Genomic DNA, 12330 nt, shown 5'->3' with positions numbered 1-12330 from the left:
TATAAGTAGATGGTATAAATAGGTTTTTCCACTGCCACCCAGAGCATCAATAAAGAAGCATTTAGGTGTCAACGTGTTGTCTTGTAGAGCATCTGAAATGACATTAAGAGCCAAGAGTTGCTCAGGATTAAGAGATTTTTTTTAATCTCAGTAGCTGTATCTAATTCATAGTCTTTATCATAGTCTTCTTGAGGCTGGCGTGTATTTGTTGCAGGGCGTGGTAAATTGAAATCCAAATAAGACTTGCCATGTATTATTAGCACATCTTGAACATCTTTCATAGCATAACTTTCACAATTGATGCACAGCTCAGTGTTGTTGTGGTATCTGTGACAGTAGTCTTGTAAGAAATGTTGTTTAAATTCATTCCACAATTCCAGTGGAGTTGTAGGTGATCCGAAAACACAGATGTAAGTGAACATCTCCTGAAATTGTGTAGGCATGTTTAGAATGGTGGCATCTAGTATAGTATTTCTCCAGACATTATCATCCATTAATAATCCAAGTGCTAAGGCAGCATCTTGAAAGGTTTCATGTGTCATACCATTGACAGATTTAAGGTTCTAAAAACTTGTTGCTCCTTTTACATGTAATAACAGCAAGCGTAAATAGCGTTCTTGGTCTTTCAGACTAACTGTATACATTCTTCCTATTACAGTGTGGCCTCTTTGCTTTCTGAGTTCCCATATGCCATGTTTCCAAATGTAGTGTTCAGGAATGTCTCTGTAATAATATTGATGTGCATTAGGGTCGATCTTATTAAGGTTAAAGTACGCCATGAGTGTTGAATTTTGAAGTAGTTTTTGTTGTATGTTGTCAATGGGATCATCTTGATGAAAATATAGTGGCTGAGAGTTAGGTAGATGTACTGCTAGGCGAATAATGGCATGAAATTGTTTATGCACAGAAAAAGCAAAGATTCTCCACGCAGTTTCTGATGCATTGATGTATTGTGAATCGACAAATTGGTTTGTTTCATCATGTTTGAGGTGTTTTTGAGCTATTTCAATGTTAGCCTTGTCCTTTGTATAGGTATTTAAATAAATACTTGACACTTTGGATGCTAGCACAAATTTCCACATTAATATGGCAGTTGTATTTTTTTTAGCAAATATGGGTTATATGGAACAACCCATGTATTTTCGATTGTTTTAGAATTATGTTGGTATGTTGTCCCAATGTTTCTGCGGTAAATTGGATAGCCATCCATTTCTTTAGTGGTATTTTGTTGTAATTTTTTTGGAAATCCTTTGGTACAGTGTCCATGATCCATACAGGTAGAGTAAGGATTGGCTTCACCACAGGGACCTGAATCATCTTTGTCAGAACAATGTTGTGGAGCTGAGGGTATGTTTTCTTGTTGGGAATTTCAGCCCATACAATGTTGTCTATCTCTCGTTCAGTTCAGATTTTTGAATTGTTGTCAATTATGATTAAAATATGTGCATGTGGCAGACCATGCTTTTGAAACTCGATGACACGCACGATAGCACAGACCTGTTCAAATAATCCATCTATATATATAATCATCTTATCATGTCTATCTGTCTGTCTGTCTGTAACCGAAAGCGCGGGCCTCTGTTTGGTGTCGGCCGCCAGGCCGCTACCAATCAGTGGCAGGTGCAGTCGGGTGCAGCGCAAAATCAGGCGCAGCGCATCTGTAAAAAATAGAATTAAAATAAAAAAAGGTTATATATACTCACCTTCCGACGGCCCATGATCTCCACTGCACGCGCATGGCCTCACGGTCCCAGTAATGCCTTGCGCCTTAGACCGGAGATGACATCACTCTCGCGAGAGTGTGACGTCATCAGCGGGGTTTTGCGCAAGGCATTACTGGGACCGCTAGGCCGGGCACGTGCAGTGGAGATCGCGGGCCGTCGGAAGGTGAGTATAACCTGTCTTTATTTTACCAGAGACCATGCATACCAGGAAAGGGGGGTGACGGGACCATGTATACCAGGATTGGGGGGTGAGGGTGACCATGCCTACCATTATTGGGGGGTGAGGGGACCATGCATACCAGGATGGGGGGAGGGTGACCATGCATACCAGGATTGCGGGGTGAGAGGACCATGCATACCAGGATTGGGAGGTGAAGGGACCATGCATACCAGGATAGGGGGTGAGGGTGACCATGCATACCAGGAGTGACCATGTATACCAGGATTGGGGGGTGAGGGTGACCATGCATGCCAGGATTGAGGGGTAAGGGTGACCATGCATACCAGGATTGGGGGGTGAGGGGACCATGCATACCAGGATGGGGGGAGGGTGACCATGCATACCAGGATTGGGGGGTGAGGGTGACCATGCATACCAGGATTGGGGGGTGAGAGGACCATGCATACCAGGAAAGGGGGGTGAGGGTGACCATGCATACCAGGATTGGGGGGTGAGGGGACCATGCATACCAGGATAGGGGGGTGAGTGTGACCATGCATACCAGGATAGGGGGGTGAGGGTGACCATGCAAGCCAGGAAAAAGGGGAGGGTGACCAGGGGTGGGCTGGGCCAGGTGGCAGGGAGGCAAATGCCCCCTGGGCCACTCACCCAGCAGCTGTGCAGGGCCGGCCTCCTGATGGCTGCACACAGCAAACTGCGTGTAGCCATGTCTGCTGTGCTGCACAGTAGTACTGTCTGTGTGATGCGGCTGGCAGCAGGGTTTGTGTCTAAAAGATCGGAGTTGATTTCTTCAGGTAATGATGTCACTGGAAGGGGCAGGGCCTCCTTCAGTCCAGTGACGATCCAATAGCAGGAAGTAAAGCTGTGTTTTGTCAAGGCTGCTAGAGAATGAAACTGAGGGGCTGCAGCATGGAGCCCTGTGAGGAGAGGACTGAAGTGCTGCAAATGGGAGTGAGGATGCAGGACTTGGTGTGAGGACCCTGAGGATGTATTTTGGAAAGGGGTTGAGTGGGCCTGCAAAGGGAAGATTGTGATGAGGGGCTTTGTGGGGAGAAAGGGGGGTGATGAGGAGCTGTGTGTGCTGAGAAGGGATGATGAGGGTCTGTGGGGAGAAAGGGGATGTTGAGGGGCTGTGGGTAGATGAGGGGCTGTGGTGAGATAAGGGGCTGTGGGGAGATGAGGGGCTGTGGGGAGATGAGGGGCTGTGGCATGATGATAAGGGGTTGTGGGGAGAAGGGGATGATAAGGGGCTGTGGGGAGAAGGGATGATGAGGGGCTGTGGTGAGATAAGGGGCTGTGGGGAGAAGGGGGATGATGAGGGGCTGTGGGAAGAAGGGGGGATGATAAGGGGCTGTGGGGAGATGAGGGGCTGTAGCAAGATGATAAGGGGCTGTGGGGAGAAAGGGGATGATAAGGGGCTGTGAGGAGAAGGGGGGATGATGAGGGGCTGTGGGGAGAAGGGGGGATGATGAGGGGCTGTGGCAAGATTATAAGGGGCTGTGGGGAGAAGGGGGTTGATAAGGGGCTGTGGGGAGAAGGGATGATGAGGGGCTGTGGTGAGATAATGGGCTGTGGGGAGAAGGGGGATGATGAGGGGCTGTGGGGAGAAGGGATGATGAGCGGCTGTGGGGAGATGAGGGGCTGTGGGGAGAATGTGAGATGATAAGGGGCTGTGGGGGAGATGAGGGGCTGTGGCAAGATGATAAGGGGCTGTGGCAAGATGATAAGGGGTTGTGCGGAGAAGGGGAGATGATAAGGGGCTGTGGGGAGAAAGGGGGGTGATGAGGAGCTGTGCATGCTGAGAAGGGATGATGAGGGGCTGTGGGTAGATGAAGGGCTGTGGGGAGATAAGGGGCTGTGGGGAGATGAGGGGCTGTGGGAAGATGAGGGGCTGTGGCAAGATGAGGGGCTGTGGCAAGATGATAAGGGGCTGTGGGGAGAAGGAGGATGATAAGGGGCTGTGGGGAGAAGGGATGATGAGGGGCTGTGGCGAGATAAGGGGCTGTGGGGAGAAGGGGGGTGATGAGGGGCTGTGGGGAGAAGGGGGGATGATAAGGGGCTGTGGGGAGAAGGGGGGATAATGAGGGGCTGTGGGGAGAAGGGGGATGATGAGGGGCTGTGGGGAGAAGGGGGGGCTGTGGCGAGATGAGGAGCTGTGGGGAGAAGGGGGGATGATGAGGGGCTGTGGGGAGAAGGGGGGATGATGAGGGGCTGTGGGGAGAAGGGGGGATGATGAGGGGCTGTGGGGAGAAGGGGGATGATGAGGGGCTGTGGGGAGAAGGGGGGATGATGAGGGGCTGTGGGTAGAAGGGGGGATGATGATGGGCTGTGGGGAGAAAGGGGGATGATGAGGGGCTGTGGGGAGAAGGGAGGATGATGAGGGGCTGTGGGGAGAAGGGAGGATGATGAGTTGCTGTGGGGAGAAGGGGGGCTGTGGCGAGATGATGAGGGGCTGTGGGGAGAAGGGGGGATGATGAGGGGCTGTTGGGAGAATGTGAGATGATAAGGGGCTGTGGGGAGAAGGAGGGATGATGAGGGGCTGTGGGGAGAAGGGGGATGATGAGGGGCTGTGGGGAGAAGGGATGATGAGGGGCTGTGGGGAGAATGTGAGATGATAAGGGGCTGTGGGGAGATGAGGGGCTGTGGCAAGATGATAAGGGGCTGTGTGGAGAAGGAGAGATAAGGGGCTGTGGGGAGAAGGGGGGATGATGAGGGGCTGTGGGGAGAAGGGGGGATGATGATGGGCTGTGGGGAGAAAGGGGGATGATGAGGGGCTGTGGGGAGAAGGGAGGATGATGAGGGGCTGTGGGGAGAAGGGAGGATGATGAGTTGCTGTGGGGAGAAGGGGGGCTGTGGCGAGATGATGAGGGGCTGTGGGGAGAAGGGGGGATGATGAGGGGCTGTTGGGAGAATGTGAGATGATAAGGGGCTGTGGGGAGAAGGAGGGATGATGAGGGGCTGTGGGGAGAAGGGGGATGATGAGGGGCTGTGGGGAGATGAGGGGCTGTGGGGAGATGAGGGGCTGTGGCATGATGATAAGGGGTTGTGGGGAGAAGGGGATGATAAGGGGCTGTGGGGAGAAGGGATGATGAGGGGCTGTGGTGAGATAAGGGGCTGTGGGGAGAAGGGGGATGATGAGGGGCTGTGGGAAGAAGGGGGGATGATAAGGGGCTGTGGGGAGATGAGGGGCTGTAGCAAGATGATAAGGGGCTGTGGGGAGAAAGGGGATGATAAGGGGCTGTGAGGAGAAGGGGGGATGATGAGGGGCTGTGGGGAGAAGGGGGGATGATGAGGGGCTGTGGCAAGATTATAAGGGGCTGTGGGGAGAAGGGGGTTGATAAGGGGCTGTGGGGAGAAGGGATGATGAGGGGCTGTGGTGAGATAATGGGCTGTGGGGAGAAGGGGGATGATGAGGGGCTGTGGGGAGAAGGGATGATGAGCGGCTGTGGGGAGATGAGGGGCTGTGGGGAGAATGTGAGATGATAAGGGGCTGTGGGGGAGATGAGGGGCTGTGGCAAGATGATAAGGGGCTGTGGCAAGATGATAAGGGGTTGTGTGGAGAAGGGGAGATGATAAGGGGCTGTGGGGAGAAAGGGGGGTGATGAGGAGCTGTGCATGCTGAGAAGGGATGATGAGGGGCTGTGGGTAGATGAAGGGCTGTGGGGAGATAAGGGGCTGTGGGGAGATGAGGGGCTGTGGGAAGATGAGGGGCTGTGGCAAGATGAGGGGCTGTGGCAAGATGATAAGGGGCTGTGGGGAGAAGGAGGATGATAAGGGGCTGTGGGGAGAAGGGATGATGAGGGGCTGTGGCGAGATAAGGGGCTGTGGGGAGAAGGGGGGTGATGAGGGGCTGTGGGGAGAAGGGGGGATGATAAGGGGCTGTGGGGAGAAGGGGGGATAATGAGGGGCTGTGGGGAGAAGGGGGATGATGAGGGGCTGTGGGGAGAAGGGGGGGCTGTGGCGAGATGAGGAGCTGTGGGGAGAAGGGGGGATGATGAGGGGCTGTGGGGAGAAGGGGGGATGATGAGGGGCTGTGGGGAGAAGGGGGGATGATGAGGGGCTGTGGGGAGAAGGGGGGATGATGAGGGGCTGTGGGGAGAAGGGGGGATGATGATGGGCTGTGGGGAGAAAGGGGGATGATGAGGGGCTGTGGGGAGAAGGGAGGATGATGAGGGGCTGTGGGGAGAAGGGAGGATGATGAGTTGCTGTGGGGAGAAGGGGGGCTGTGGCGAGATGATGAGGGGCTGTGGGGAGAAGGGGGGATGATGAGGGGCTGTTGGGAGAATGTGAGATGATAAGGGGCTGTGGGGAGAAGGAGGGATGATGAGGGGCTGTGGGGAGAAGGGATGATGAGGGGCTGTGGGGAGAATGTGAGATGATAAGGGGCTGTGGGGAGATGAGGGGCTGTGGCAAGATGATAAGGGGCTGTGTGGAGAAGGAGAGATAAGGGGCTGTGGGGAGAAGGGGGGATGATGAGGGGCTGTGGGGAGAAGGGGGAATGATGATGGGCTGTGGGGAGAAAGGGGGATGATGAGGGGCTGTGGGGAGAAGGGAGGATGATGAGGGGCTGTGGGGAGTAGGGAGGATGATGAGTTGCTGTGGGGAGAAGGGGGGCTGTGGCGAGATGATGAGGGGCTGTGGGGAGAAGGGGGGATGATGAGGGGCTGTTGGGAGAATGTGAGATGATAAGGGGCTGTGGGGAGAAGGAGGGATGATGAGGGGCTGTGGGGAGAAGGGGGATGATGAGGGGCTGTGGGGAGAAGGGATGATGAGGGGCTGTGGGGAGAAAGGGGATGATGAGGGGCTGTGGGGAGATGAGGGGCTGTGGCGAAATGATAAAGGGCTGTGGGGAGAAGGGGGGATGATAAGGGGCTGTGGGGAGAAGGAGGGATGATGAGGGGCTGTGGGGAGAAGGGGGATGATGAGAGGCTGTGGGGAGAAGGGGGGATGATGAGGGGCTGTGGGGAGAAGGGGGGATGATGAGCAGCTGTGGGGAGAAGGGGGGATGATAAGGGGCTGTAGGGAGGAGGGATGATGAGGGGCTGTGGGGAGAAGGGGGGATGATGAGGGGCTGTGGGGAGAAGGGGGATGATGAGGGGCTGTGGGGAGAAGGGGGGATGATGAGGGGCTGTGGGGAGAAGGGGGGATGATGAGGGGCTGTGGGGAGAAGGGGGGCTGTGGCGAGATGAGGAGCTGTGGGGAGAAGGGGGGATGATGAGGGGCTGTGGGGAGAAGGGGGGATGATGAGGGGCTGTGGGGAGAAGGGGGGATGATGAGGGGCTGTGGGGAGAAGGGGGATGATGAGGGGCTGTGGGGAGAAGGGTTGATGATGAGGGGCTGTGGGGAGAAGGGGGGATGATGAGGGGCTGTGGGGAGAAGGGGGGATGATGAGTGGCTGTGGGGAGAAGGGAGGATGATGAGGGGCTGTGGGGAGAAGGGGGAATGATGAGTGGCTGTGGGGAGAAGGGTGGCTGTGGCGAGATGATGAGGGGCTGTGGGGAGAAGGGGGGATGATGAGGGGCTGTGGGGAGAAGGGATGATGGGCTGTGGGGAGAAGGAGGGATGATGAGGGGCTGTGGGGAGAAGGGGGATGATGAGGGGCTGTGCGGAGAAGGGGGGATGATGAGGGGCTGTGGAGAGAAGGAGGGATAATGAGGGGCTGTAGGGAGAAGGGGGATGATGAGGGGCTGTGCGGGGAATGGGGGGCTGTGTGGGGGATGGGGGGATGATGAGGCGCTGTGTGAGGAATGGTGGGGGTGAGGGCCTTCATAATGTGTGTGTGTGTGTATATATATATATATATATATATACACACACAGTGGGGGAAAAAAGTATTTAGTCAGCCACCAATTGTGCAAGTTCTCTCACTTAAAAAGACAAGAGGCTTGTAATTGACATTATAGGTAGGTAAGTATGAGAGTCAAAATGAGGAGACAAATCCAGAAAATCACCTTGTCTGATTTGGCAAGATTTATTTTGCAAGTTATCGTGGAAAATAAGTATTTGTTCATTAATAAAAGTTCATCTCAATATTTTGTTATATATCCTTTGTTGGCAATGACAGAGGTCAAACAATTTATCTAAGTCTTCACAAGGTTTGCACACACTGTTGGTGGTATGCATTCCTCCATGCAGATCTCCTCTAGAGCAGTGATGTTTTGGGCCTGTCCCTGGGCAACACGGACTTTCAAATCCTTCCAAAGGTTTTCTATGGGGTTGAGATCTGGAGACTGGCTAGGCCACACCAGGACCTTCATATGCTTCTTACGAAGCCACTCCTTCGTTGCCCTGGGGGTGTGCTTGGGATCATTATCATGCTGAAAGACCCATCCATGTTTCATCTTCAATGCCCTTGCTGATGGGTGGAGGTTTGCACCAAAAATCTCACAATACATGGCCCCATTCATTCTTTCATCTACACGAATCAGTCGTCCTGGTCCCTTTGCAGAGAAACAGCCCCAAAACATGATGTTGCCATCCCCATGCTTCACAGTAGGTATGATGATGTTCTTTGGATGTAACTCAGCAGTCTGTCTTCTACAAACACGACGAGTTTTGTTTCTACCAAACAATTCTACTTTGGTTTCATCAGACCATATGACATTCTCAGAATACTCTTCTGGATAATCCAAATGCTCTCTAGCACACTTCAGATGTACTGGCAGGGGGGGACTCGTTTTGCACTGCAGGATCTGAGTCCCTGGCGGCGTAGTGTGTTACTGATGGTAGCCTTTGTTACGGTGGTCCCAGCTCTGTGCAGGTCATTCACTGGGTCCCCCCATGTGGTTCTGGGATTTTTGCTCATCGTTCTTGTGATCAATTTGACCCCACGGGGTGAGATCTTGTGTGGAGCCCCAGACCCCAATATCGAGGGAGATTATCAGTGGTCTTGTATGTCTTCCATTTTCTTACTATTGCTCCCACAGTTGATTTCATGACACCAAGCTGTTTGCCTATTGCAGATTCAGTCTTCCCAGCCTGGTGCAGGGCTACAATTTTGTTTCTGGTGTCCTTCGACAGCTCTTTGGTCTTCCCCATAGTGGAGTTTGGAGTGTGACTGTTTGAGGTTGTGGACAGGTGTCTTTTATACTGATAACAAGTTCAAACAGCTGCCATTACTACAGGTAAGTGGAGGACAGAGGAGTCTCTTAAAGAAGAAGTTACATGTCTGTAAGAGCCAGAAGTCTTGCATGTTTTTAGGTGATCAAATACTTATTTTCCACCATAATTTGCAAAATAAATCTTGCTAAATCAGACAAGGTGATTTTCTGGATTTGTTTTCTCATTTTGACTTTCATAGTTGTGGTCTACCTATGATGTCAATTACAGACCTCTCTCATCTTTTTAAGTGGGAGAACTTGCACAATTGGTGGCTGACTAAATACTTTTTTTCCCCACTGTATAATACATATAGGACAGTGAGGACCTTCATACTATATATAGGGGGCAGTGGGGACATCATATTGTATGTAGGGGCTATGTAGCCATTTTACTATATATAGGGAGCTCTGGGGTCCTCAATGTATTATAAAGGGCTTTGGGGACCATCATATTGTGTATTGAGGGCTGTAGGACTATCATTCTGTATATACAGAGCTGTGTGGGTACTCAGAGGACATTATTTGTTATAAAAGGGGACATTATTAGTTTTGATAGGGGCACTCAGGTTCCATTATTTATTTTTGTTGGGGGGGCATTATTAACTTTAAGTGGACACTCAAGGGTATTTGTTGCTGGAAGGGGGCACTTGGGATATTATATAGAATACAGGCCTTTGCACAGTAGGGGCATTAATACTTTCTATGGGACACTTTAATTTTTTGGGGAGGGAGTAATCCTAATAATGGCACAATTTTTTAAATATTGGGGTCAGTGCTCCACACCGCAAGTGCACGCAGAGTGGGGAGTTTTTGTAGGTTGGAAATAGATGGCGACGCCGCTTTAAATGTGTTTTTGTTGTAATCTGTGCAGACAAGCTGTGGCTGGAGAAGTGGTAATGGATGTCTGGGCCAGATGGAAAAGACTGGAATAGTGAACAATCCGAATCAGAAAGAACGTCATGTGTAAGTTAAACTGCACTGTAATCACGTGTATGTTCTGTGGAACTGGTATCTACAAATATACGGTTACTGTAAGGTGGTAATATTGCTCTTTTTAGCAGTTTTTTTATTTTTTTTATTTAGTAACAGGTTAATGTGTTTCATTCATTATGTAGTAGAAGGTGTATGGTGGTATCATTGGTCTTTGTATATGGTGTCTTGTTATGTAGAGGTAATGGTCATATTATTATGTATTCGCTGTGTAGTGGTGATCGTAGTGGACATTGTGCAGCCGTATTGTTTGGTCTTTTGTAGTAGTCATTTTGATAATACTGGTCTTTACATTGTGTGTTGTTGGCTAGCAACAGTGATATACTGTAATTACATATGTACAGATGCTATTTTATATGGATATAGGGGGGTCATATGGGGAAACATGCACTTTGGGACTTGGACCCCTGGTCTTTTAGGACCCTAGCAACACCCCTGCATACTGTGTGTTTACATGTCCATGTTTCTGGAGTTGTATGTTTGAAGGTAAGCTCAGTTATGGTACCATATCTAAGCAGTAAGCTTGGTTCTGGTACTGTATCGATGTAGTAATCTAGATTCTGGTACCATATGTATGCCGTAAGCTTGGTATTGTACCCGTATCTATGTAGTAGACTAAGTAATCTCGGTTCAGATCCCATATCTCTGGAGTAAGCTCTGTTCTGCTCCCATATCTCTGTAGTAAACTCTGTTCTGCTCCCATAGCTCTGTAGTAAGCTCAGTTCTACTCGCTTACCTCTGTAGTATGCTCGGTTCTGCTCCCTCATCTCTGTAGTAAGCTCGTTCCAGTTCCCTTATCTACGTAGTAATCTTGGTTCCGTTCTTGTGTCTATGTAGTTAGCTTGCTTCTATTACAGTATCTATGTAGGCAGTAAGCTTGGTTCTACTCCCATATCTATGCAGCAAGCTTTGTTCTGTTCCCATATCTATGTACCAACCTGTCTTTAAAGTTTGTCATCGCTGCTGCTTTAATGCAGTGGCCAGAGATAAGTAGGGCAGAGGTGGGCCACCACAATTCGAGGGTCACTGCCTTGTGATTGCCCCCCAGGCTGAAAAGTGCCAGCCAGCCCCTGAGGGTGACCATGCATACCAGGATTGGGGGGTGAGGGTGACCATGCATACCAGGATAGGGGGGTGAGGATGACCATGTATACCAGGATAGGGGGGTGAGGGTGACCATGTATACCAGGAAAGGGAGGTGAGGGGACTATGCATACCAGGAAAGGGGGGTGAGGGGAACCATGCTTACCAGGAAAGAGGGGTGAGAGGACCATGCATACCAGGATTGGGGGTGAGAAGACCATGCATTCCAGGATTGGAAGGTGAGGGGACCATGCTTACCAGGATTGGGGGTGAGGGGTACCATGCATATCAGGATTGGGGGGTGAGGGGACCATGCATATCATGATTGGGGCGTGTGGGGACCATGCATACCAGGAAATGGGGGTGACGGGACCATGCATACCAGGAAAGGGGGGTGAGGGGGACCATGCTTACCAGGAAAGAGGGGTGAGTGGACCATGCATACCAGGATTCGAGGGTGAGAGGACCATGCATTCCAGGATTGGAGGGTGAGGGGACCATGCATATCAGAATTGGGGGGTGAGGGGACCATGCATACCAGGATAGGGGGGAGGGGTACCATGCATATCAGGATTGGGGGATGCATTATTGCATTATTATTAAAACTTCATAAATAAACTACATACATATTCTAGAATACCTGATGCATTAGAATCGGGCCACCATCTAGTTATCAGATAACAGGGATTCAAGTTTAATTTTAAAGACTCATGCAACCAAGTCTGGGCGATGTTCACCACGTTGCCACTGTTGTAAATTTTCAATAATTTCCCTTCACTTAGGGTTGCATGTCATGGTGACAAAGAGATCAGGGCGACCATATTTGGTAACGATAGCCATAGCATCCTGGTAGCGCTGTTGCATATTTCGTGGACTGCCTTCAAAAGATGATGGTAAAATGACAGTTTTTCCAATTGGGATGCCCTTTTGAATAGATTTGTTGAATAAATGTTCTTGAAGAAGGCAATAATCTTCCACTTTTAAAGTCTGCATTCTAATGTAATGTAGTTGATTAGTTTCGATTTTGACGTTTGCATCAACCAAATATTGCTGTGTTAGTATGCCTCCATTTAGTAGTGGATTAAAATCCTTTCTTACTGATAATACATACCAGTAGTACTGTAGTTGGGTGATCCTTCGTGTACTATGTCCTTGGTGTTTTAGAGCATCATGCCAGCCTTGTTCTCCATAAGGGAAAAAGATAGGATGCATCAGGGCATCTAAATTGCTATGCAGAATGCTGATTCTTTGT

The 12330-nt window shown here is 50.6% G+C and overlaps 1 pseudogene; it reads right to left on the bottom strand.

The window, feature by feature from the left end:
• Positions 1 to 1011: 1011 nt before the first annotated feature.
• LOC141094583 (uncharacterized) lies at positions 1012 to 12071 on the bottom strand (annotated as a pseudogene).
• Between the last annotated feature and the right edge of the window lie 259 nt (positions 12072 to 12330).

The sequence above is a fragment of the Dendrobates tinctorius genome, unplaced genomic scaffold (genome assembly GCF_039654945.1).
Source record: "Dendrobates tinctorius isolate UK_male_01 unplaced genomic scaffold, ASM3965494v1 ptg000064l, whole genome shotgun sequence".
Taxonomy (NCBI): Eukaryota; Metazoa; Chordata; class Amphibia; order Anura; family Dendrobatidae; genus Dendrobates; species Dendrobates tinctorius.
Note: the sequence above shows the minus strand (reverse complement) of the source record. Positions and strands in the feature narration are given on the sequence as shown.